General features: G+C 46.5%; 1 long non-coding RNA gene across 1 annotated transcript; it reads right to left on the bottom strand.

Annotated features, from left to right (window-relative positions):
- Window positions 1–16,520: 16,520 nt before the first annotated feature.
- On the bottom strand, window positions 16,521–27,626 carry LOC132649029 (uncharacterized). The gene is made up of 3 exons (XR_009587430.1): window positions 27,536–27,626; window positions 16,770–17,307; window positions 16,521–16,606 (listed from the first exon to the last, which is right to left on the bottom strand). It is a non-coding gene; the product is annotated as an uncharacterized LOC132649029 (long non-coding RNA).
- Window positions 27,627–27,855: the final 229 nt, after the last annotated feature.

Here is a 27,855-nt window from a genome sequence, read left to right as displayed (position 1 = left end):
CCCTTCACAGCTGCAGAGTATATGCCGCAGCTAGCACATTCCTTGCCATTTCCAGCACGGGATTCTATATACTTCTTGCTGAGATGTCTCTTCTCATCTTGAACTCTCACTTGGTCATTCGTAAAGACAGCATGGACTGTGGGATAGTGAACAGGGAGTCAGATGATGGCAGAAATTATTTTAGGCCTCCACAGGAACAGATGGAATGAATCTAAAACAAGATTGGCCTAATTTAAAAGATGTTTATTGGGGGAGGGGATGACTGGGATGTCTTACTTTTAGCCCTTTTCCATCTGTCTGTCCTCCCCAAATCTGTCCTACCCTTCTTCATTCAATATCCAATTGTCTTTCTTGCCTTCCTAAGGTTCTTACTCAAGTAAGAGCTCACCATAGAGACCAGGGTTACTAACTATAGAAAATTTGGTGTCCATGACAACCAGAAAATCCAAGGCAGTGGCTGATTTTAACCGCTTCCAGCCTCACTCCTCATGGATTTTTCTGATTGCTTGTCTGTAATGAGCAGACACACTTCAGCAGACAGGAAATGCCCCTGCTGTCGGCTGGATGTGGGTGGCACAATGATTTCTATATTGTAGATGTTGTGTGTGTGGTGTTGAGGGGAGAGGGACAGCTTCCTGTTAAAGACACCAGAAAGGGACTTGGATTTCTTATCTTTAGTACTTAAGGGAGTACTCCTCAAATGAGCTAAGCCCTGAGGGTGGCTAGTTGATTCAGTTAGAGGAGGCCACACAGGTAAGCATTCCGGGGTCACCAGACACAAACGGTGCCAAGAAGGGTAAAAGGGAAAGTAGGCTGTGGATGATGATAGGTTTGGCCAGGGGGGGTCAGAGAGGTAAGAACAAAAACAGGGACTCTACAGGTGAGTTCTGGGGTCCCCAGGACTGTACAGAGAAACCCTGTCTCAAAAAAACAAAATAGAAACTCAGTCTCATTGTGGAAACTTTGGGACATAAGCTGACAATTGAGGGTTTATGTCGAAGTCAGGGCTTCCCCAGGAGAGCACACGATTCGATGGGTAGCTTCATTTCCAGGTCCCACATAGACCTCAAGACTACATATGATCACATCCCTTATATAAATGTCATAGTGTTTGTATATCAGCAGTGTAGAACTTTCTGTGCAGTTCATATCACCTCTACATCATTTATAATACCAAATACAATAAAAATCGTTGCTATGCTCTTTTAAGGAGATAATGTCAAGGAAAAACTTTTGAACCTTCAGTACAGCACAGGTTTTCTTTTTTGGTGCAACCTGAGATCTTGTACATGCCAGGCAAGCATTCTACAACTGAACAATATTCCCAAACTCCTTTACTTTTTATTTTGAGACAAGGTCTTACTAAGTTTCCCTTGCTATCCTCAAACTCGGAGTGTAACCCAGGCAGGCCTGAACTCAGGATCCACCTACCGCAGCCTCCTCAGTAGCTAGGACCACAGGCTTATCCTTTTTGCCTTTTTGCTATCTGGGTCAGGGTCAGGACAGGGCCTTGCTGTGAAGCCCTGGCTTGACACTTACTGTTTAGCCTAGGCTAGGCTCACACTCTCAGCTTACAGAATCATAGTAGGATTATACACAATGCCACATCGAAGCTTTCCTTTTACCTGTTCACTCTGATTGACTGAGCACGGCTGTTTTGTTGTTTTGTTTGTTTATTCACCTTCACAATTACTTTGGCACATCCTTGACTCTGCTCTCCTTCACTGGGCAGGACAGCAGTGCTTACTTAATCGAACTGTTGACTGACATTTTAGTGCTTTTGAGAAAGGAGGTGGAACACAGAACCCCTTGCTTAGCTGCTGAAGAAACAAGTTAGGGCTCAGGTGCTAGCTCGCTCACCATCACTGGGACTCAACCAAGAAACACGCGCACAAAGTTCTCTGGTCTGATGATGAACAGCTTTTCATCTATCTATTCCAGCAATTTCACACGAACTCCAATAACAGGAGCTCCAAAGAAAGCTTAAGGGAATAAAAGCTTAACGGAAAAGGCTGTGTGAATGGAAGACAATTGGCTTCGCAGAACCGTCTTCGGACATGGGATAGGCAGTTGCTGATCTCTTTTGGAAAGACACCTCCTTAGAGATGACGCTCTCAGGACTTGCTTACCCAGAATGCAAGCCATTGGGCTTAATCAGCAGGCAAGAACACACCCAAGCTTTTGATCTGGTGACTTGCAGGAGGCTGCATGCAAACCGGGGTGGGAGCGACCCCACCCTCACTCTGCCTGGCAGAGCCGCAGCTGTGACAGAATGGGGCCAGCTTACGTGGCTTCCCACAACAAATTTCACCACTCCACTTGCTCTCTGACGCCACTCTCACACCAAAGAGTAAACATTTTAAAAATTAGAAGAAAGGTGGGTGCGGTCAACAGAGCAGAGGAGACAAGAGGACCAAAGCCAGCCTGAGCTATATAGTATGCTTTGGGTTTGGGGTGGAAGCCCAGAAAACTCACTTCGGAGACAGAAGCTTGAAATGCAGCTTTATTTTCTGCTTGTGCCGGGAATCAGCCAGTTCGGGATCTGAACTGAATCCCTGAAGGGAGGTTGTATAGCCATTTTAAAGGATGCGAACACAAAACCAGGGGAAATGGGGTGGGCTGTTGCATTGACACAAGGGGTGACTGGGTCTTTCCAGATCACCTGGTTTCAGAACCCTCGACTCAGCTCTTTGCAGTCAAGTCCTCTCTTGGACTGTGACCTGGAATTTAGAGCGATAAGGGAACAAAGCAGTGGGCAAGCTTCAGGTCAAGACAGGTAACACATTTACAACCTATGTGCCTTAGTTTCGTTAACAGATAAAGGCAAGTCCCCTCTTCAGATCCTTCACTGGTTAGCAGACAAACATGAAAACACCCCAAGAAGCAGGGTAGGAGTTGGGTTCTGGGGCCTGGGAATATAAATTCAGTTTTGACCCTGCCAGCAAGATAGAACTCCTTCCTGAGATGGCTAGACCCAGGCAACTGGCTCCTAACTATGTTTTAGGCCAGTGGTTCTCAACTCCCTACTGCTTCGACCCTCCCTACTGCTTCGACCCTCATGTTGTGGTGACCCCAACTTTGCTGCTTCATAACTGTAATTCTGCTACCGTTGTGAATTGTAATGTGAATATCTGAATGTAGGATAACTGATATGAGGCCCAAAGGGGCCATGACCCACAGGTTGAGAACCACCGTTCTAGGCAGTCTTATGACCCAGGAAGACCTGTTCAAAACAAATCTTTTTTAAATGCATGTAAATCTGGAGAGGATGTGGAGAAAGAGGAACCCTCCTCCATTGCTGGTGGGAATGTAAACTTGTACAACCACTTTGGAAATCAGTCTGGCACTTTCTCAGACAATTAGGAATAGTGCTACCTCAAGATCCAGCTATACCACTCCTAGGCATATATAGCATATATGCTCAAGTACACAACAAGGACATTTGCTCAACCATGTTTGTAGCAGCTTTATTTGTAATAGCCAGAATCTGGAAACAACCCAGATGTCCTTCAACAATTTCTGCATGCAGAAATTGTGATACATTTACACAATGGAATACTACTCAGCAATTAAAAACAAGGACATCATGAAATTTGCAGGCAAATGGTGTGATCTAGAAAAGATCATCCTGAGTGAGGTATCCAGAAGCAGAAAGACACACATGGTATATACTCACTTATAAGTGGATATTAGACATATAATACAGGGTAAACATACTAAAATCTGTACACCTAAAGAAGCTAAGCAAGAAAGAGGACCCAGGGTAAGATGTTCAATCCTCATTCAGAAAGGCAAAGAGGATAGACATTGGAAGAAGGAGAAGATAAGGAACAGGGCAGGAGCCTACCAGAGAGGGCTCTGAAAGACTCTACCCAGCAGTATATTGAAGTCTCAGCAAATGCTGAGACTCATGGATAAACTGTGGGCAGAGTGTAGGGAATCTTATGAAAGAAGAGAGAGATAGAAAGACCTGGAGGGAACAGGAGTTCCACAAGGAGAGAAACAGAACCAAAAAATCTGGGCACAGGGGTCTTTTCTGAGACTGATACTCCAAACAAGGACCATGCATGGAGATAAAATAGAACCCCTGCACTGATGTAGCCCATGGCAGCTCAATGTCCAAGTGGGTTCCCTAGTAAGGGGAACAGGGACTGTCTCTGACATGGACTCAGTGGCTGGCTTTTTGATCACCTCCCCCTGAGGGGGAAGCAGCCTTACCAGGCCACAGAAGAAGACAATGCAGCCAGTCCTGATGAGACCTGACAGGCTAGGGTCAGATGGAAGGGGAGGAGGACCTCCCCTATCAGTGGACTGGGGGAGGGGCATGGGAGGAGATGATGGAGGGAGGGTGGGATTGGGAGGGGATGAGGGAGGGAGCTATAGTTGAGATACAAAGTGAATAACTTGTAATAAATTTAAAAAATAAATTAAAAATAAAAATGCATTTAAGAACAGGTATAGATCCATATCTATGTACAAATGTGAGCTGGAACTAGAAATGCTGGATAGGCAGAGGAGGATCTTTCTAGTAATACAAGACTGGTCAATACTTGCAAATTAAAGTTACTCATTACAGTACTGACTGGACAGGGAAAAAAACATAAGATCAGTCCCATAAAAGCAGAGAGCATTCAACAGTTTTTAATTATGATAAAAACCCAGAAACGGGAGGTAAGGCACTTGCCAGGCAAGCATGAGGACCTGAGTTCACATCCCCAGAGCCCATGAAGAGCCAGATAAGGTAGCTTTTTTATATAAGATGAATATATACACCAGTGCCCCATCCTACAGTCAGAGAGGGTCACGCAGGATTCCAGTATGCCTGCCACACACAGCCCCTTGTTAGAGGAAGAACAGGCACCCTGAGAGGACAGCCCACCACAGCACAGACACCTGGCAAAAGGGGGAAGGCAGTCAGGAAGGACAACTGTCTCCATGTGAGAAAAGAATGCGGCACAGATGCCGCACTGTCCATAAAAGTTAACTTCCGATGGATTACAGACCTGCATATAAAACCAAAATTTTAAACTTTTAGAGAAGGGCTAGAAAGATGATTCCGCGGTTAAGAGCACTTGCTGCTCTTCCAAACGACCCGTGTTCAACTCCAGGCACCCACATACAGTGGCTCACAACCGCCTGCAACTCCAGCCCTAGGGTGTGTGACAACCTCTTCTAGCCTCCATGGGGAACCCACATGCAAACAGATGTGCATATGTGCACATGATTAAAATAAAAAAATCTAAATATTTTTTAAAAATTCTTTTGAGGAAAACAGAAACAAAAATATCTATGTAACGTTTGGTCTGATGACGATTTTTTTTTTTTTTTTTAAGATATAATGCCAAAGGCACAATACATAGATTCTTTGTGGGAATGTGCGTTGCCAGAGCCTTTGGGAGAGAAGTAAATTAATCAAACTTTATAATGTGTAATAGTCAGTTGACCAGTCCCTTTCGGAAGACCAAAGCCACCTGTGAAGCTGGCATTTCTGTGGCCGCACCTCAGTGTGTGGAGAACCTGTGGCTTCACCCACCTGGAGGAAGTAGAGAGATTCCCTGCTAGGACCTGAGGCTGCAACTGAATCAGCACTGAGGGGGAGGAAGTAAGAGAGGGGGCGGAGCCACGGGGATCTTAGCGACTGCAGGCCGCCAGGCAGGCCAGGAATAGACTACCCAGAGGGGCCTGTGTTAGAGAGCTGTGTCTGTTGTTAGCTGGAGCCTTGCTGCAACTCCAGCCCCACAGGGCAGTGCGTACCCTGGGGAAGACTCTCACAGTTACAGCTAGCCTCCCAAGGCTCGTCTCGCCCAGCCTCCACAAAAGCTGGCTGAGAAAATCCGGCAAGTGACATCTTGGCTCTGATGAGACCCTATTCTGAAGGGCACGTGACAGTGGGGTTTTCAACAGCCTGGAGAAGGGGGTAACAAGAAGGGAGAAGCAGGTGATGTGGCCCCAGAGGCGGCAGTGGGAGGAGCAGAGAAGCTAGAGGTTGGGATGAAACACCCTGACCTCTGGGGCCTTCTTCCTAGGGAGTCAAAGCGGGTAGGTGGACTCCTCCCGGAAGCCCTGGGCCTTACGTAAGGGCACTTGTTTAGACCCGTCCCTGTCCCACGTCACTCTGACAAGTCAGACCTGGAGTTCCAGCTAAGGCTGTTATCCCAGACACCTCCCAGGCTCTGGAATGTCATTAAGGCCTTTACTTATTTCATACCCTGACACTGGGCTACATTCACACCGTGTTTCTTAAATGCAGAGAAAACAAAAGAGATGAAGAGATGAGAGAGGAGAAGCAAGAGATAAAGATCATGGAAACCTGAGAGCAAAGCCAGTAGCAAGAAAGACAGAGGACGCCTGTACCAAATGTTTCATTTTTAAAAATGACAGCTGGTCATGGTGGTTCACATCTCTAACTCTGGCACTCGGGAGACCAAGGCCTCTGGGGCAACACAGAAAGATCCTGTCTCAAAACAACAGAAGGTCTCTATGTCCCACTCTAGAAACATCAGTAGATAAAAGGGGATTCTATGCCTGGGATATCGTGCAAGAATTCTACTTTATCAAAAGAAAACTGAGTGCTGGAAGAGGCAGGGCAGGGGAGGCATCTGCCCCTGAGCAAAGCCAAGCCAATAACCTGGCTTTGATCACGGGGACCCGTGTACACCCGGATGCAGTGGCACACATCTGTGATCTCAGCAACATCCACGGCAAGACGGGAAGCAGACAGGAGACTTGCCCAGAAACTGGAGGCCAGCTATCCGGGAGTACACAGCACAGCCACGTAAGAATTAGCATAAGAATTAGGAAAAGAGACCCTCCCTTCACAAGGTAGAAGCAGAGAAACCATTTCCTTCTGAAAGCCATTCTTTGACCCCCGCGTACATGGCATGAGCATGTACGTACACTCATACTCCACATACACACACACACCAGCTGAGCCTGGCGGTACATTCTAGAAAGTGAGGCAGAGGATCACAAGTTCAATCCCTATGTGAGCTTCAGAGTAAGGTCAAGGCCAGCCTGTTTCAGGAGAAAAGGTAGAATAAGGACTGAGCTATGGCTCAATGGTGGAGTGCTTGCCTGCCGTGCTCAAGGCCCAGGCTCAGTCCCCAGTGCTGCAGGAGTTATTTATACATTACGCAAAAAATAATAGTAATAAAGACTAAACAGACTGTGCTGAAGTCCTGAGGAAACTGTATACTGTTGACATGAGCAGGACCACATCAAAGACCCCAGGGCCTCAGTCCCAAGGGAACGGCGAGGCTTTCCCCTGGCCCAGGTCCAGATGTTAACAATGTGTACGGAAAGAATCAACCACAGCTTTCCTCGAGGAACGACGGCAGCCAGAGACTGCAGGGGCCACCTAAAGAGATTTGCTGACCAGCCTTTTAACAGGCCGAGTTTCCCCGGATGCTGGTAAATCTCCATATGAGCGCTCTGTCCACAACCCCAGCCTCTCCGTACAGTGTCTCTCATGTCTTCACTTCCAGGGACCCCAGTCAGGCCATCCCAAAGCTGTGCAGCAGGCCAGCGACACAAAAAGAACCACCCCCGGGGCCATACCCAGAAAAGAACTTGGTCAACGTTTTGGACGACAAAAAGAACTTGGTGCGTGCCCGTTTGTACCCTCCCCAGTGCCAGAGCCCTGACCTTTCCATCCCATTAAGGTGCTTCTAAAAATATTTAACTGTGAGTTATAGCGTACACACAGATTCAAATTTTCTGTCTAAAATGCTCTTTTAGAATTAATACATGTTAGTCACAGAAAATTGGATGGAAAATGTGGAGAAAAACATTCCCTGTGGGTTGGTGGATGGCTCAGTCAGGAAAGGGTCTGCCTAACCAACTGAAGGTGTTATAACAAGGATGAGGGCAGGGAGGCACCCACGACAGAGAGAGAAAGAGAAGAAACGAGTGAGGGGACAAAGGGAGAGCAGAGAGATAATGGGGTCTGAAAAAGAGAGCCAGAGAGCAAGAGACTGGGAAAGCTGGCGGGAGGGTGGGGTGGCGGCAGGTCATGATGTAAGAAGCTGCTAGGACCCTGACAGGCAGGCTAGTGGGACCACCTGAACGCTAACACAAGGACCGAATTCAGTCCTTGGAACCCATAAAAAAATTGCAGGTAAGGCAGGGCAAGCCTGTAATCCCTCTGGGCTGGCAGCAACAAAAGGGTCCCTAAGGCTCTTCCAACAGTAAGCCTAGCCTAATTGGTGAGCTTCAGGCCAGTGAGAGACTGTCAGAAAGGATGAATAGCCTTCCTGAGGATGATGCCTGGGGTTGCCCTCTTGCCTTCACACACACTCGCACACATGCGCGCATACACACACACACACACACACACACACACACAACACACACACAACACACACACACATGTGCACACATGCACACACATGAGCACACACGCATGCACACCTGCTCAGACACAAACATGTGTACATATGTATGAATTAAGAAAAAGTTACCTAAAATCCACTCACCCAGAATTAACTGCAGTTGATTCTGGGTGCATTTCCTCACAGCTTTTTGTTTTTCTACACTTTTTTACATAGTTATACTCCTCAAACTAATTTCTCTCTCTTTTTCTTTTCTAGTCTCTTAAAAAACAAATTGATGCGTGGTCTCATTCTGTAGCCCCAGCTGGGGTGGAAGCTACTATTTTGACCAGGCTGGCCTTGAACTTACAAAGATTCCCGTCTCTGCTTCCTGAGTGCTAGCATGCTGACATTAAAGCTGTGTGCTTTTAACCACCCAGCCTGAAAACTAATTCTTAAACCTGCAAACAATGGAATATTCCAGAGATCCAGATGCTAACTGTGAAAGAAATGTATGAACAAAAATGTAAGGCTTGCCAAAAGGTGATTTAAGAGAGTGCTTAGCAATTAAAAAAAAAAAAAAAAAAAAAAAAAAAGCAGTACTTCAGGACGAGGTTCAAAGACACAGATGTCCTGAAAACAATGCAGCAACTCATTCCCCGAGGTTTAAAAAGCAGAGCCAAGTGGGAGCAACAATGGAATGTGTCTGCACGGCCTTTAAGGTCTGTGCAGTGTTGGATTTTTATGGCAAACACATTCTCTGGTTCAGTCAGAGAAACCAAACAAGCAGCAGACAGGCCAGGCCCTGTGACTGCCTCTGGGTTCCCATCATCCAGCCAGAATCTGGACTTAGCCGCTCAGGCTAAAAACCGTCCTTTGTACGGCAGCGTCATTATTGCATGAGAAAAAAAAAAAAAAAAAAAAAAAAAACCCGAGAAATTAACCCAGCACCAACAAAAGCACAAAGAATATCTCATTGAAAGTTTTATAGAAATGAAGTAGAAGATGAAGGCTGATTGAAACACTGAAAACTGTGAACTGGAAAATCCACCCAGAGGCTGATCTGGGCCATGCGTCCACTCGAATTCTCTCTCTGCCCTTGGAGCTGAGGCGCCTGTCTCTGGCGAGAAAACTAACAAGCGGGAGGAGTGTTTCAAGTGTTCCTCTCCTCCTGCCAGCCTGCTGCCACCCAGCCCCATGCACCAGGCCCTCTCCTGGCGGGATCAGTTGTTCATGATCCCAGCAATGACCGCCTTCACCGTTAGCATGCTGTACGCCATCTCCCTTCAGCTCACTGAAGGCAACGTCTGTCTCCTCCATCAGTTCCTGCTCCTCCTGCAGGACAGATGGACCATTCAAAGAACCCCTCCTGTGCTGGCAGGTTTTTGTCAACGTGACACAAACCTAGACAAACCTGGGAAGAGAGGATCATAATTAAGAAAATGCCTCTGGGGGCTGGAGAGATGGCTCAGAGATAAGGAGCACTGGCTTTTCTTCCTAGAGGTCCTGAGTTCAAGTCCCAGCAACCACATGGTGGCTCACAACCATCTATAAGGAGATCTGATGCTCTCCTCTGGCCTGCAGGAGTACATGCAGGCAGAATACTGTACAAATAATAAATAACTAAATCTTTTGTAAAAAGAAAGAGAAAAAAGAAAATGCCTCTGTGAGATTGGGCTGTAGGCAAGTCTATGGAGCGTTTTCTTGACTGATGATTGATGTGGGAGGGTCCAGCCTACTGGAGGCAACACCACTGTGGGGCAGATGGTCCTGGGTTGTACAAGAGGGCAGAGTGCCAAAGCCAGGGGAACCCAGTAAGCCGCACTCCTCCATCGCCTCTGCTTTAGTTCCCGCCGTCAGGTTCCTGCTTGCCCACTTGAGCTCCTGTCTTGACTTCCCTCGAAGATGGACTGTGATGGAGAAAACGAACCCGCTCCTTCCCAAGTTGCTTTTGGTCGTGGTGTTCATCACAGCAACAGGAAGCTATCGAGGATAACGCCCTAGGCCAGCCATGGTCCTGCCTTCTGCCCTCCTCTGCAAAGACACCACACAGGAGATGTCAGACCGCCATCTTCCACTTTCCATTCCAGCTCTGAAACACAATCTGCAAAAGGAACTTGGCCTGCCTGCTTCCTCTTGCAGCCTAGAGCTGGAGCAGTGGCATCACCCCAACACTAACTAGTAATACAGAGGAACGTGAGCACATCCCCACTCACTAAGTGTGTTTTCAAAGACAACGACACCTACAATCAGCCTGTGCCTGTACTTGAACCAAGTAGCTCAAACACCCGCATGCATTCTCTCACGGTTCCTGAGGCTCAAGCCCAGGCCAGGTGGCAATGCGGTTTGCTTTTGGCTTGTGGAAGGCCATCTTTGAATGTCCTTACATGCTTTTCTTCTTCTTACAAGGCCACTATCCTACATTGTGGCCTCACCTAAGCCTAATTACTTCTCAAATTCCCCATGTCTGGAGCTGAGGGGGTCGGGGTGAGGGGACACAAACTTTCACTCTCAACTATGTGTTTAAAAGAGTTAACTTAAAAAAAAAAAAGAGTTAACTTATCACATGATAAACTGACCCTTGATTGGACTGATGGGCTTTCCGTGAATTTGTTGCTTCCTATGCTCAGGCAGGAAATATAAACAAATTTCTGGCTATCAGAATCAAGAATAACATTTGGCTTTTAGGTGTGTGTGTGTGTGTGTGTGTGTGTGTGTGTGTGTGTAACAATAATAAATAGAAGCCATGAATTTGAGACAGAGTGTGTTAGCATTTAGGCAGCCTGCTTCTGGGTTGCCTAGTAACCCATGATGTCATCATGTGTGGACCACCAGGTAGATGTACCTGGCAGGTGAGATTCAGCTGCACAGAAGCTATAAATGGACCCCTGCCTCTTACCTCACTCTCTTGTGCTCTCTTGCTGGCTCCTGCTCTCTCCCCTTTCTCTCTTGGGATGCCCCTCCCTCCCCCCATCATGTCTCTCTTTCTCCTCTCTCCCTCTCTCCCTTCCAGCCAATAAACCTCTTTCATATAATACCTGTTGTGCGCATCATCATTTCAGAGTGGAGGGGGCAGGAGAAGAGTTGGAGGGAGGAGAGGAAGGGAAAAATTATGTAATTACATTTTAATTTTAAAATTGCAATATTATGTATACGCATATGTATGAGAAAGTTCCCCAAAAGATAGTCTAAGCACCAAGAATATACCATTGCCCTCTTTGAAACCCAAGAAAAGATACCCACAGGAAAAGGTAGTTAAGCAAACTCCACCAGGTTAAGGCAGTCTTAACCGACACCTGAGGCTACTCAGCATGCCTATGCAGCGTGAAGAGGCTCTGTGGTCCAGGCCACCCCTCCTGAGTCCCCAGAGTCAGGAAACCCAGTCAGGGACATCAGGCCTGCCAGAAAGGTGAGCGTGAAGTGCCCCTGCTGTTCTGTGAGAGGCTCTCGCTGCCCTTAGGAGCTCACTCCCAAGTAGCTGGTGGTTCTAGCAGCTACCCTGCATGCTTCCTTATTCAGGAAAAACAAAAACTCTTGACGTAGGCACGACCCTCACGTCAGCACCAAGAAGGCTAAGTGAAGAGATAGCCTCAAGTTCTGGGTCAGCCTGGGCTATGTAGTGGGGCCCTGTCTCAAAACCAATAAAGGAGGGAGGGGGGAGAGAGGGAGAGAGGAAGGGAGGGAACCCGATGACTGCTTCCTCTTCCCCAGTGGATCTCTGCTGGGTGTTTTAAGCACCCGAGTTAGTGTAGCTATCTGCCTGCTACTTGTTATTTATTCTTTCACTTTGTTTTGCCATATGCTCACAGAGCTCACTCATTCAGCACTGGAAGTATGGCTGCTGTCGGCCTTTCTCCATTCTAGACAGAGCAGTAGATTATTGCCAAACTCTAATGGCTCATCAGCAAAAGCTGTATCTGTATGATGGGAGAGGCAAGAAGAGTGAGAGTAGCTTGTGAAGGGGCAGGCAAATGCTTGGGTCCTTATTTATTATTCAGGGTATCACCAAACGCTTTCATCTCTAAGCCTGAAAAGCTGAAAGAGCCTTCAGATATTATACAAAACATATAAGCCCCCATCAGTGAGCAAAACCCAGACTTCTGTAAACCAGGGGAAGACAGAGTAAAACAAAGAAAGCACAGAGCCTGGGGAAGATGCAGAAGGAGCCGGGATGCAGCCTGTGAGAGCCACTGCTGCTGCTCCACCACCCCCACCCCCGCCCCACACCCACTCTCAAGCAAGGTCCATTGTTTTCTGGGAACACAGAAAAGCAAGTCTCTGCCTAACACAGAAGCACGGATTGAAAAACAAGGCTTTCTGGGGAGATGGGAGCTCACAACCTCATAAACGTCCTACTAGATCTCTCTTTTCACTCTCAAACCTTTCCGGACTGACAAACGTCTTAAAGTTTCCTGTGCAATTTAGGAGAAGTATGAAATCCTGACACAACAATCTGGATAAATCTCAGAGCCATGGCTGAAAAGTCAAAGTCAAACTGTACACATCATTTACTTAAAAGTCTAGAAAGAGCAACGATGGGAGCAGACAGTGCTGGCCTGGAGCTGCGTATAGAGTGAAGTCAGGTCCACAAAGGACCCTCAGGGGGGAGGGTCTGTCCCCCGTAATAAACATCGCTATGTTTCCATACCATAGATACAAGTTACCAAAGCTCATCAGGCTACACAGATGAACTGTCCAGGTGCTGATTGTATCGATGAGCCTAAATTATATAATGCTCCAATTAAAAATTAAAAAACGGACTTTATTCTCAGACTCTCCATGGAGCACTGGCTGTCCTGGAATTAACTGCATAGAGCAAGCTGGCCTTCAACTCAAAGATTCTCCCGTGTCTGCCTCTCAAGAACTGGGACTACAGGTGTGTGCCACCACACCCAGCCCAGCAATGAAAATTTAAATGTAAATATCAAAAATCTACAGACTAACCCTTCTGGGGTTCTTTGAATTTGAAAACATTAGATAACGAAGTGATTTTATCACATAGAACATGGTGTTTTGAAGTTGGTTGTGGGATGGTAGTATTGCTAATTAATTAACAAATGCATTGTGCTGTATAGCTATTTTTTTTTTGTAAAGCAAAAAGTATCTCTTTTATTTACATTTTTTAAGACCACAACGTGGTGTCGTTAACTATGGTCACCCTGCAGGTCCATCCCTTGAAGTTTCTTTTTCCCACCCGTGTGTGTCTTCAGCCAACATCTCATCTTTCTTTTCTCCCCCAGTATCTCACCCTGTAACCTCCATTTCCTGCTTTGCTTCCTCAGTTTAAGTTTCACTGTGACTCTGCTTGTTTGTTTGTTTCTGGGTTTTGTTGTTTTGATTTGTTTCTGTGTTCTGTTTTCGGTTGATGGTTTCCTCAAGGTTCACCCGTGTCACAGCAAATGGCAGGGTTTCATTCTTCGGCTGAATAGTGTTCCTACAGTTGCTTTCTCCCCTGTTCACTGACTGACTCTCAGGTGGGTGCTGTGGCTTGGCCCCTGTGGACGGTCAAATGCTGGAATTATGGACGTGCTGTTTTCACTCTCTCAGAATATACACATCGTACGAGGGTTGCTGGTCAGAGGGTTCGTCTAATCTGCATCTTTTTGTGAGAACGATACGCTTTTCCACAACAGCTATACTAATTTATGTTCTTATCAACAACATTTTCAAGCTTTCTTTTCTTGGTTCCCTCATCAATATTTATCTTTTGGGATGTTTTTAATAACACCCATTCTACCTCATTCATTTCCTGGATGGATATCAATGCCTGCTGGCCACTGTGTGTCTTCTTCAGGAAATGTTTAAGCTTTTGTAGCCGTTAGTCTTTATTGCCAACTTGACAAGTTTTAAGAACACCTAGGAGATTGGTGAGGCCTACTTGAGTGTGTCTGTGAGAGTGTTTCCAGATAGGATTAATGGAGAGGTGGGAGAAGGCCGAGGTCTGAGTGTGGGTGGCACCGTCCCATTGGCTCAGGCTCCTGGCATCATAAGAAAGGAGGTTAGGGAAAGCTGAGGACCAGCATCCCCTTGTTCTGACCCCGGGCCAGCATGAAACACACTGAGCTGCCTTGCCAGGTCTGGACCCAGGAGCTCACTAAACCTTTCCTTCTTTAACTTGTTTGTATCAAAGACTTGGTCAGAGCTACAAGGAAAGGAATCGACAGAGGTTTATAGTCCATTTTAAAAGCAGGTTGTTTGGGTCTGTTTTATGAATACTTTCTCCCATCTTGTAGGCTTGCTTTCTACTCTGTTGATCCTTTTTCTTGCTGCAGCTCTGGCTACTGCCAAAGGCTGGCTCTGTCTGCTGTAGGAGCGAACCACTCACTTTCTCATATTAATGAGTCTCTTGGCAAAATCTCTCTTCCAAAACCGCTAACAGGGCAGAGGGACAAGCATTCTGCAACTCAGCCATTCTCGAGAGCATCAAAACACATTTCCAGGTCAACTCGTAGAATGGGCCTCACAGTCATCAACATCGTATTAAAGCTAAGTGGTTCAGTATTGGCTCAGTATTACGTGTTGTAATTCATGTTTGAATGTGTAAACGAGAAAGTGATATTTGACAAAATTTACTCCTGTGTGTACTTAACACTTACTAACATGGTAAGCATAGATAATTCCTACTATCATCCACTGCACCGGGCTAAATGGTGCTGCCTTTACTGGAAGGACCAAGCAAAGGCAGCTCATCATCGCCGGATCCACTGCAGTTCTAAAAGCCTCCCCTAGACCAAGCAGAGAAGAGCGCAGAATGGCAAACCAAACACAAAGGAGGCCTTGTCGTCATAAATTGTGGCTACTGTGAGCACGGTCCTGGAATTGGAAAGGATGGACTAGAAATGTCTTTAGAAACAATTTGAGACTTGGTTGAGGTAGCAGATTGTGAAATTAGCATAAAAAAAGTTTTTCTTTAATCGGATAAAAGCTATGGTTAAAAAAACAATAACGATGAAAGAAAATATTCCATTCACAATAACAATAAAAATCAATGTAACTGAAGTGGGAATATTCTTGATAAGACATGTGCATGAGCCAGGCGTGCTGGGACACGGTGGCTCACACCTTAATCTCAATACTCGGGAGGCAGAGGCAGGGGGATCTCTTTGAGTTGGAGGTAGGCCTTGTCTACAAAGCGAGTCCAGGCAGCCAAGGCTACACAGAGAAACCCTGTCTCGAAAAACCCCATAAAAGAAGTGTGCATGATCCATTTAAAAGCCGGGCAGATAATGACAAGGTCTCTGACAATAATACAAACCAAACCAAAGGAAAACTGTGGGAGATACAAATATCTGAATTGGGGCTAGAAAGATGGCCTGGTGGTTAAGAGCAGGTGCTGCTCTTAGAGAGGACCGACCCAGGTTCAGTTCCCAGCATCCACCTGATACAATCCTGCTCAACAGAAGGGAGGGGGAAGGCTGTGGCTTGGTGGTACAACCGTCACTTCACAAGCATGAGGCCCTAGGTTCAAGCTCTAGCACTGCTGAGAGAGAAAAACAAAACAGAGAAAAAGGAAGGCAGTGTTGAGTTCTGCTGCACAAATGCCCTTTGCCCTTGGTGGCCAAGGTCAACCATGTTGTAAAGCACACATTCTGCTTAAACAATGACAGTTCCTGGGACTGAAGTAGTTTAGCTCCCACAACTAAAGTAGCTTGCTTTTCTAGAGCCTTCCCTCCCAATAATCAGTATTTATTCAGTACCTGACATTCTATAATTGACTATTCATCTTACTCTTCTGGCTGGACGAGACTACTTTTCAGTCCCATTTCCCCTCTCTGTTCACTTATAAATAGATGGTTTGGAATAGTCACTCTTCAGGCCTCTGCCACAGTAAAGCCTGTGCTGTCTCCAAGTTGCTAATTTCCTTGTCTATCTTTTTTATTTTGTTTTATATTTTATTTTATTATATGTATATGCATGTTTTGCCTGCATGTGTGTCTGTGAAGCATGTGTGTGCCTGGTGACCTGCAGGGACCAGAAGAACTAGATCTCTTGGAGTTGGAATTAACAGTTGGCTGGGACCTAGTGTGTGGGTGCTAGGAATCAAACCCAAGTCCTCTTAAGCAGGGAGCCACCTCTCCAACCCTTTCTCTGTCTTTCTTTGTCACCAACCTTACAGCCATCACTGCCAATTTCCCCAGATGTCTAACAACCTTAATAAAAGTTCTCGTAATAAAAGACTGAATTAATTAACACATGAAAGTGTTTCTGACGGTGGCTGGCACACAGCACGGACATGAGTGTCAGTGCTGCTATTTTTTATTTCCTAAAAGAAAATCTGTGAAGATCCAATGAAATTTCTGAAAGAAAAGAGAAAACACTGTAGGTAACCTAAGACCAAGAAACATTAAAACAAATGGTAAAACTCAAATAATAATTATTTAAAAGAAAACATGAAATTTGGCAGACAGATAAACGAAATTAAAATGCACAATAAACTCAAGTGCATAGGAAAATTCATACGTTATTTTAAAGGTGACATTTCAAAGCAGCGGAGAAAAATCTGTGTCATCTGAGGCCATCTGTAGGAACGATCTGTCAACCGCTTGGGGAAAACAAGTAGCATGGCTTTTTCTTTTAATCAAACTTTATCCTTCGTGAAACAAAGATTTGATTTTTTTTTTAATGCAAATGAAAAGAGCTAGTTTCATGGTGCATTTTTTAAACAAATGAGGGAACATGGAAGCTGGAAGCTTCAAGATGTCTGGCAAATTGGTGTGACGGCCTGCTCTGACCGCGGCGTGAGAGCGTGAAGCTGTGGACCTGTTCCGGGAGATCAGGTCACCAGACTCCGCCCTGGTGAGTGTGTTGATTCCATCAACGGCCGCTGGAGGAGGTGAGCTGCTGTGGGACAGGCTCCCAGGGGCGAGATGAGTCAGTCCCTTCCTCCGCCCGATGCGCACATATGTGCACACTTTGTCCTTCCGTCCACCTTGGGATGACACAGGTGCAGACCTACACAGGTGCAGCCCTCTTGGCGTTGGACTGCCAACCTCCAAGCCTGCAAGAAATAAAGCCCCATTATTCCTGAGTTACAAACTCCCAGATACTCCGTAGCACATGGACCTCACACTTTCCTCCATTTTCTACACTGGAGAGGTGTGTTTGAGTAAGGATGGGAATTTGTGTTTTAAATAAAATTAAAGTAAAATATCTAAGATTTGTGAAAGAGACCAAAATTGACTTTCTACTATTAAAAAAAAAAAAAGAATAAAATTTTGTTGTTGCTGTTCTGGCTAGTTCTTACGTAACTTGACACAGCTAGGGTCATCTAGGAAAAGGGAATTTTAATCTGGAAATGTGCCCACCAGCTTAGCCTGTAGACAGTCCTGTGGTACGTTTCTTGATTTATGATTGACACGAAAGGCCATCCCATGAGGCAGTGCGGCCCCTACACAGAAGGTTTTGAATGAGATTAAGAAAAGCTGAGCAAGCCATGGGTATCAAGCCAGTGAGCAGCACTCCTCCATGGCCTCTGCATCAGCTCCTGCCTCCAGGATCCTCTTTTGGATTCCTGTTCTGACTTCCCTAGACGATGGACTACAAACCGGAAGATTAAATAAACTTTTTTCTCCCTAATTTACTTTTGGTCACGAAATTTTATCACAGTAATAGAAACTAACTAAGATAGAAATTGGTACTGGGGGGTAGGGTATGGCTGTGACAGAGCTGATGATGTGTTTAGGGAAGGACTGTGGTAGCATTTTAGAACGCTGGGCTGGCAGAGCCATTGAGCTCACAGAGCTCAGCCAGCTTCACCGTGGGACCATGACGTGGAGGAAAGAATCTGGGAGCAATGCAGATGCTGGAGGCCTGGCTTGTGGTGTATCATAAGGAAGTCTGGGAATCTCTCAAACACTCTGGGGCCAACCACTACTGTGAGATTTAAGAATCTGTGATACTGGCCAGCTGGGGCTGAAGAATTGGTAGCGATTAACAACATATCAGAGCCATTAAACTGAAACCTATGCCTTGCTGGGACAATTGATGTTGGTTAGCTGGAGTTGAGAAATTAGCAGTGATCAGGAAGAGACCAGCATCACTGAAGACCGTAAATCTGAGAGTATTTCATCAGCAAACAGAAGTCGTCCAGAGGGGCTGAGGTTAGACCTTACGCTGGCAGTCAAACTTGATGATACGTAAGAGTTTCCCAAGTGGCACTGGTTTTGAAGCCATGAAGGGGTTATGGAGAGTAGCTGAGGCTCAGCACAAGGAGAGGCCAGAAGAGGCCATTGGTGAAGGTGCAGCATCAGCAGCATGTGAAAAACCCAGGTTTGAAGGGGTGGTGGAGAAACGAAGTCTTGGCACCGTGTGGCATGCTCAGTGCCTCTCAAGAAAGCTCTGAAGAAGCTACTGGCAAAGGTGTAGCCTAGTTGCAATGGAGTCTCCAGCATTTTGGAGATGCCAGTATGATGTGATGACCACCAAGAATAGCAGTAACCATGGAGTGGAGCCTGCCTGAGTCTAGAAGCCAACCTGTGTGAGGCGCAGAGGGCAGAGCCCGAGAGGTGCTGCCGACAAGCCCTTCGGAGTCCAGAAGATCCTGAGTCCCAGCGGTCTGACACTGCCGGACTATGGTTCTGCCTGTGCCCTGGTTCTGCCCTCTTGGAATAAGAAAGTCTGTAATTTCTTTTTATTATTATTTTACAGGAGCCCACAGTTGAGAGACTGAGGTTTTGGAAAGATTTCAGAGTTTTGGAGAGACTCTGGAGTTTATAGAGATTCTGGATACTTTCAAGAGGTCTGTTGGGCTGGCTAGTTTTTATGTCAGCTTGGCATAGCTAATATCACTTGGGGAGAATCTTACTTGAGAAAATGCCTGTGGTGCATTTCCTTGATTAGGACAGTGTCACCCTGGAGCACATGGTGCTGAATGGTGTAAGAAAGCCAGCTGAGCAAGCCATGTGTAGCACCAGTAAATAGCATCCCTGTCTCCAGGCTCTTGCCCTGACTTCCCTGGATGACGAGTAAGCTGGAGATTGAAATAATTCCTTTCCTTCCAAGTCGCTTTGGTCATGTGTTTTACTACAGTAATAGAAACACTGACTAAGACAACCATCTTGATGAAAAAGTGAAGTGTGTGATTAATTATAGGAAACATGACAAGTGGCCCCAAACATGAAAAAAATTCAAACTTCTTCTTTTATATTTTTTTTATTTTTGAAAAAGGGTCAATCTTTTGTATAGTAGAAAATTACTACATAGCTCATGCTGGCTTCAAATTCACATCAATCTTCATTCCTTAGCCTTCTAAATACTAGAATTAAAGGCGTAAGCCACCACACCCAAACTACCTTTCAATCATGTAACTCTGATTTACTAAATATAATTTTGAATGCACCCAGAAGCCAGAACTTTTTAAACTAAGAAGTAATAGCAAAGGTGTAGAAGCATGCGTGCTCAACACTGTCAGCAGAAGTGCAAATGGGTCTCCTTTTTCCGAGGAAATTTCACAATTTCAAGATTTTATGTACTCGCTGTAGCAATTAGTCTGTTGACAGCTATTTACACCAAAGAGGGTACACATATGAACCAGGAGGACGATTCTCTGGAAGCACAAACTCTTGATTTGGGGAGGGAAACTGAGCCGTTCCTTGTCCAAGCCCAGGGATACTCAGCTCAGCTTCCCAGCACAGTTACTGCCCAGCAAACGCTCAAGCCACGGATGGACCATCTACAACAATGTGAGACCTTCATGTGGAACACTGGACAGGTTTTCAGACTTAAACACGCGCATGTGAGGGTTGTGCAAAAATGCCGATTCAGTGTGAATTCTGCCTTTTTTTTTTTTTTTTTTTTTACCAGCTCCTAGAAAACCCTGTTGAGGAGCAAGCCCATAAGACACTCTAGTTTTTTATTTTTTTATAGTTAAATGTGTTTTGTCTCCCCAAGGTCTCACTGGAAGCTTACTTCATAGGGTGGCAATGTTAGGGAGTGGTTTTAAGAAGGTGGGGCCTGACATTGGTCGGACATCCCTTTAATCTTTGCTCTTTCTGCTCTATCTTTATCCCTGCACATCTTGCAGACAGGGTGAATTTTGAGTTGAAGTTTTTTTGGGTGGGTTGGTGTTCCCCTCCCTTTACTAGGAGACTTGTCTAGTTAGAGGCTGCGTCTATGGTCTCTGCTGCTAGGAGTCTCTGCTGGAGTTCCCCTCAACCAATGCCTGACCCAACCAAAGACCCACCCTACGGGAGAGTGCCAGCCCCTGACACTCAGCAATACTCTGCTAAGCTTGCAGACAGGAGTGTATCAGAGTTGTCCTTTCAGAGGCTCTGCCCAGCAGCGCCTCAAAACAGATTCTGAGACTCACAGCCAAACTGGGCGATAGGGACTCACATGGAAAAGTGGGAGGAAAGAGAAAAAGACCTGGAGGTGACAGGAGCTCCACAAGAAGACCAACAGAGCCAACTACCCAGAGTCCAGAGGGGCCTGCTGAGGCTGACGCACCAACCAAGGACCATGCATGAACTGGACCTAGGCCCCCTTCAAGAATGTAGCTGATGGGCAGCTCAGGCTTCGTGTAGGTTCTCTAGTAAGGGAAGCAGGTGCTGCATTGGACATGGACTCACTTGTCAGCTTTGTGATTGCTTCCCCCTGGCAGGATGGCCTTTCCAGGCTACAGGGGAAGAGGATACATTCAGTCCTAATGTCACTTGATGAGCTGGGATAGATGGGAAGGGGGGGCTCCCCTCTTCTGAGGAATAGGGAAGGGGGAAAGAGGGAGGGAGGGGGTGACTGGGAGGCTAGGAGGAAGGGGGCTAAAACCAAAATATAAAGTGAGTAAAAGAGGAGGAGGAGAGCTGGATAACTAGGTCATTAAGAGCTCTGTCCTCAGAATCTTCCTCAGCAATGAGAACAATCCAGTGCAGTACCCTTTACCCTTCAGAACTGTAAACCAAAATAGTCCATCTTTCTTTGTAAAGTAACCCATATCCCCTGTAATATATACTGCCTTTGGTCCAGCTATTTGCAGACATGGCTTCTCCACCAAACTTGTACCACACTCCTGATTCAGTTGCTACAGAGACCCCATGGCTTTGTCACGCCCTTAGCACTGACCTTGTATACCTTTACACTCAATCACTGTTTTTACCAACTTGTCTCCTGCAGTGCAAGTTAGGAATGGCTCCCTCTAACTCCTCAGCCTAAACCATAGAAACATGATGTCTTAGTATCGAATTTCTCAGGCTTCCATTCACATTTGACAAACACTTCATCTAGGGGGCTAGCATCTATGACACTATTCGAATGACATTATACAAAGATTATCCCTACGTTCCCAAGCCATGCTGTCTCCCCACTTCCCCATTCTTCTTCTCCATCCTCTCCCTCATCCTTTAGTCATATATAACAAATCTAGGCCCTGTTAGTTCTTGACTAACGTTCAGACAACTCCAAGACTTTCACGTCAGCACTAGTGGATATGAATATCAGGAATGTAAACAAGTCCTCTCTTGCTTCCTTCATGGCAGACGGCTTTGGCTTCCCACCCCAGATACTTAGGGATCAGGAAGAAATCCTGGAAGTGAGAGATTTTTGTCTAGGGGCCCAGGAGAAAAAGGAAGAGAACCCAAGGAGGCCCTCAGATGAAGAGAAAAACCCCTCATGTCCTCCAGACCTATGGCAGAGAGGCGAACCGAAGAGGAGGAGGAGGATGTGAGGCTACCCGAATTTAGAAGGCAACAAGGCTCAAGAGGGTAGCTGCTATTTCTGGACACTTCGTCACCACTGAATGTTGTCTCATCGGAATGGAAGCCAGGAACCTTGAGATCCCCTTCCACTCAGGCCACATGTGGACAGTTTCCAGGGTGAGGCCTGGCTTGTGTCTCCCTGGCAGGTGAGCCTGTCTTGACTATGGACTGAGTCATGACTGTGTGGAGGGCGGAGAACGAGCCTGTTTTCAAAACCTTTCTTTCACCAGTGCTTTTATGAGAACTCACGCGGCAGAGGAAAGTATGCAGCGTTCAATCCATTTCCTCTGCCCTTTCTGGGCCCCTTTCCCAAGCGTTTCACAGGTACCCAGGCTGCAAAGGGAAACCACATCCCCTATAGAAAGGAAAAGATGCACGCACACACACACACACACACACACACACACACACACACACACAAGCCTGGCTCCCTTCACAGAGTCTTTGTCCTGGGTGTCTCATCAGCAATGAGGTGTCAAACCAATACTTTGATGACATCTAAGATTCTCTTCACCAGGGTAATGGAGACCCACGGTAATCCTAATATGGGAGGCTGAGTCAGGGGGACTGCTGTGAGCTCAGGGCCAGCCTGGGTCACATATTCTATCTAGTGGGGGAGGAGGGGAGGACGGCCTGAGGATGTGGCTTGTGCTTAGTACCTAGCAAGCTCTAGGTCTTAGATTTTGTGCTGCCTCCTCCCCCACAAAATGATACTCAAAATGGAACAGAAAATCATCCCAGGAAACCTCTAGTGGATGTTGCTGGGGAATTTAATTAAAACTGCCACATTCTCCCAACCTAGAAGATCTTTCAGCCCTCCTGAGCTGCTGGAGACGGGTCACACAGCTTTGTTTTTGGATGCCATCATAACTGACAGGGAAGCTCACGCACCATCCATAATCCTCGATATCCTGAAAAGGAAGGAGGATGTTCTCAAATTCCCGGCAGCAGGGCTCCGCTTAGGGAGAACCGACCTTGGCTTCTAAGTGAGCAGCTCTACAAAGAGAAAAGCTGCAGTATCTACATGATAAATCTGAAAAGGACCCATGAAGATTGGCAGCTGGCAAGTCCAGAAACCGCTGCCACTGAGGACCCTGCCAACATCAGCAGCAGCATCTCCAGAAACACAGGCCAGCTAGCCATGTTGACATTTGCGGCTACCACCACAGGCAGTCCAGCTGCTGGCCACATCATACCTGAGACCTTCACTAACCAGATCCAAGCATACTTCAGGAAGTCTTCCAGCGGTGACTGATGCTAGGGCTGACAACTAGGTCCTCACAGAGGCATCTTATTCCAGCCTACCCACCATGCGCTGTATAATACAGGTTCTCCTCTGTGCTATGTGGGCATTGCCATCCCATGTAACACAAAGGGAGCTCACTCAGTGTGTCTGATGCAGTAGATGCTGGCTAGGAAAGTTATGAGCATGTGTGGCACCATCACCCACGAGGACTTGTGGGAAGTCATGCCCACAAGGCATGCCTCTACTCCTGAAGGGATGGAGAAGGGAGAGCAAGCACAGATGAAAAGGCTGTGGCCAAGGATGAGTGTCGGGACAAATGAACCATGCCAGCTCCTGAGCTCGCTGCTGGTCAGCCAGAAGAGGTGTGAGTGTTGGTGTCTGGTCTGATAGGTACCCTCTGTCCCTATCCCAGGAGTTTCCTCCTGAAGACAAAAATGCCCAGCTAACCATGGAAGACCGGCTTGCCGCTCTCGATTCTTAGGCCTCTGAACAGGTCAGAACAATCACTGCAGTATTAAATACTAAGGTATTCTTCAGCAGATACTTGAGCAAAATGGAAAGAAGATGGATGGAAAATAAATGGTGGGGCTGGAGAGATGGCTCAGTGGTTAAGAGTGCTGTCTGCTCTTCTAAAGGACCTGGGTTCAATTCCCAGCACCCACATGGCAGTTCACAACTGTCTGTAATGCCAATTCCAAGGGATCTGATACCTTCACACTGAATGCACATAAAATAAAAATAAATTAATTTTTTAAAATGTAAATAAATAAATGGGATTTTTTGGGGGGGGAATCTCCCCACAAAGATAATAGAAAAAGAAAAGAGCTTTATTACTGAATAAGCATTCAACCAGAGTGTGAAGTGTACCACGGCCAATCTGCTGCGGGAGTAGGCAGACAGGAGGGACGCTGCCCTTTCCATAATCCAGTAAACATGGACATCACACGTGCTTTTAGTAATTAGTCTTTACCTGACAGTACCATTTGTCACATGTTTAACCTACATTCATCTGGCAAATGAAGCTGTCACATACTTCCTCATTAGCTTTATCCAAAACGAAGACAAGCTTCACTTATGCTCATGACAGGAGGTTATCCTGCTGCTTAGAGAGCGGCGCCCATCAAAGCCAGGTTCCTATCTCCCACAGACACAGGGGCGAGGAGCCATCACTCCCTGGGGTTTACAGTTCAGGTGTTTTAGTTTGGTTTGAAGTTGTTTTGGGTTTTCTTACTCTAACCCAGACAGGACAGGAATTCTCTGTAAAACCTGAGTGGGTCTCAGCCTCATGGTGATCCTACTGCCTCAGCCAGGATTACAGGTGTAAACTACCACACCCAGAGTTTTCAGGTTGAAAAGATATTGTGTGTGTGTGTGTGTGTATGTGTGTGTGTGTGTGTGTATGTGTGGTTTTTTGTTTGGTTGTTTGTTTGCTTTTTGTTTTGAGACAAGTTTAATCTATGTAGCCTTGCCTGTCCCAGATTTGTAGATGAGGCTGGCCTTGAACTCACAGAGATCCATTTTTCTTTCCCTTCCTTGAGTGCTGAGATTACAGGCATGCACCACCACGCCCAGCTTTTTTGAGAAGATACTTCTAAGTTGCAAAACTGCACTGAGATTTATTTACCCTTTAAATGGGTTTCAAAAAGATTGTATCTATTATGTATGTTGCGACAGAAGGCTGGCTTTGTGGTGACCACCGTGGGTGGCGAGACTCCTCAACAAAGTGGCAAGACAAAGAAACAGGGAGTGCAGCAGGGGTCAGGGCTAGGTGTGAGCCTCAAAGCCCCATACTTGTACTGCTGCCCCTGCCGAGGCTTCACCGTCCCCCAACACAGCGTCACCAACAGATGAACGGAACATGAACCTCTGCGGGGGTCAGTGAAGTACACAATTAAACCCTGACACAGGCGAAAAAAACCTACAAATATTAAAACAAACAAACAAACAAAACACCAACTAAGAGAAGATCATCTGTGGAGCCGAGTGCTTCCAATGCCAGCACTTGGGAAGCTACAGCAGGAGAATTCTGAATTTGTTGGTGGCCTGGGTTGGATGGAGCTTTCAAGGCCATCCAGAGCTCCACAGGAAGACGCTGCTTCTAAAAGTAATCGAAATCAGACAAAACCTTGAAGAAAAAGGGAAGAGGCGGCTCTCTTTCCTTGTTTTCAAAGGGAGAGTCAGCTGCTCCTGTCGATCTGCTGTACGCAGGGAAAGGGAGTGGAGAAACACGGGGGTAGGGTCCTGTGCAGTCCAGTGTTAGAAGACTTGTTTCCACAGTACAGGGCCATGTGTTTTACGGAAAAAGAGGGGAGGGGAATAAAGACCTGAGGGAATCAAAAACATGAGGCCCCACCTGGGAGAGGCAAAAGGCATCCTAGGATGGTGGGCAAGGATAAAGTCCAGAATGAGAGTGAGGCGAACTGGGGCAGTTAAGTCTTGAGGTAGATGACAGCTCTTAATACACCTGAATTCATATTAATGTTCAAAAAATAATCTAAGCAAAATGTTGTGTGCCTGAACCTTTAGCTACTTGAGAGGCTGGAGGTTAGAACTCTTGCATCCAGGAGTTTGACACCAGCCTGGGTGATATAGTATAACTCTGTCTCAGAAACACAAAAGGGACTGGAGAGATGGCTCAATGGTAAAGAGAACCAGCTCCCCTCCAGAGGGCCCAAATTCTGTTCCCAGCACCCACATAGTGGCTCACAACCATCTACAACCCTAGGGATTATGGGGAGAGTTTCAGAATGGGGGGGGGGATGTTATAGGAGTGTGTCACCTGGCTTCTGTGAACTTTAAAGCTAAGACCATGGCAAGGACCCATGGCATCCCTGTAGATTCCCCTACCTTACTTCAGCTTTCTAGCCAACTGTGAAAACGTGTCCATTCGGGGCTTTTTCTCTATGGATTCTTGTAGAAGCTGGTGTGCTGGCAGAGCCTCGGCCTGTGGACCCTGCCGTTCAGGATCACAAGGACTGCCTCAGCAACTCAGTGAGAGCGTGTCCCCCATGGGAGAGTAAGAAGAGAACTGAGGGTGCAGTGGGGTGTGGAAACTTGCCTCCCAGGATTCCGTCTCTGGAACTACAGAACTAAGGGGTAAGCAAGAGCAAACGTCCTCGTGACCGCTGGCGTTACTCACCCTCGATCCCAGGGTAGCCTCACTCCTATTTGACTCAGTAATGTTAGCAATCATCAGTACGAAAAAGCCCCTCCCTCCCTAATTTCTAACTGTTCTTGGGGAGGAGGCCAGGCCTGGTGACCCCTGTTATCTCAGCTCTCCAGAGGCTGAGGCAGGAGGACTGTCCAAGTTCAAGGCTGGCCTATGCTAGTCTGGGACCTGGAGTACCAAGTAGGACTCTGAGGGGAGAAAAATGAAAATAAAAAGGCTAGGAAGGAAGGAAAAAGAAAAGAAAAAACAGAGCAGGAATTTTTCAAACTGTTCACCAGAATGACTGCAATTAACATGCAGTTTCCACAGGAAAAGAACATTGTCTTTCTATTGCTATGAAGGGACACCATGAACATGGCAACTCTTAATAAGAAAAACGTTTAAGGGTGACATTTGGCCTGGCTTGAGCATTTGAAACCTCAAAGCCTATCCCCCTCACCCCAGTGACACACTTCCTCCAACAAGGCCACACCCCCTAAAAGTGCCACTTCCTGTGAGCCTATGGGGGCCATTTTCATTCAAACCACCACAGTCAGTGAGAGGGAAAACAGTCTCGGAATTCGGACAATTGGGGGACTGTATGATAAGGAAGAAGAACTATAATTTCTCGTAGAAGCTTACTCAGAAACAAAATTTCCTTTCTCTATTTTTCTATCAGAATTCCACTTGATAGAATTCAATTTCTATCAGAATTGGAGCTGAGGAGACTTCTGAGAGTCCCTGCAAAGCAAGACCTGAGTTTGGGTCCCCAGACTCCTGCAGAAGCCAGGCATCTTGACCTGTGCCTGACACTAGGGGCAGAGACAGGTGCCTCCTGGAGGCTCACTGGCCAGCAGGCCTAGCTGCAATGGTGAGCTCAGGCTCAGTGAGAAACCCTGTCTCAAAAAATAAGGAAGATATCCCAATGTCAACCTATGGCCTCCACATGTGTATGCATGGATACACACACACACACACACACACACACACACACACACCAGAAAGAAAGAGAGAATCCCACATACACTCCCCACCCCACCCCAGCTTGTTGGTAGTAGATATAGCAGCACTCATGAAACATGGGGTTTAACCAGAAGTGTGACAACCCACTTTCCGGCAAGCTGTTCCTTCCCCAAGATCCTACCCCAACAGGCCGGGGCCTGGAGTGTGTTCCACACTTCTGCCTCGGAGCCTCTGCGTCTCTCTGCCAGGTGCCCACTCTTCGCTCTTCAGTCTCCAGGTGATTCTCCTTAGCAGAAAAACCAGAAGCAAAAGCCATGAACAGGAAGAAGCTGGTGCTTGCAGAGGAAGTTCTGTGATTGCCTCAACTGACCACATTTGTCAAAGCCTGGCTCATCTCATTTTATTATTTAATGAAAGAAGATTAAACCACTGCTGTAAATTAGCCTGGGCAATACCTCCAACATTTCGATGTTCACATTTTCATTCTATCACTCACGTCAA

This window comes from Meriones unguiculatus, chromosome 18, assembly GCF_030254825.1.
Source record: "Meriones unguiculatus strain TT.TT164.6M chromosome 18, Bangor_MerUng_6.1, whole genome shotgun sequence".
Classification (NCBI taxonomy): Eukaryota; Metazoa; Chordata; class Mammalia; order Rodentia; family Muridae; genus Meriones; species Meriones unguiculatus.
The sequence above is the reverse complement of the archived record's forward strand: the minus strand, read 5'-3'. Positions and strand labels throughout refer to the sequence as shown.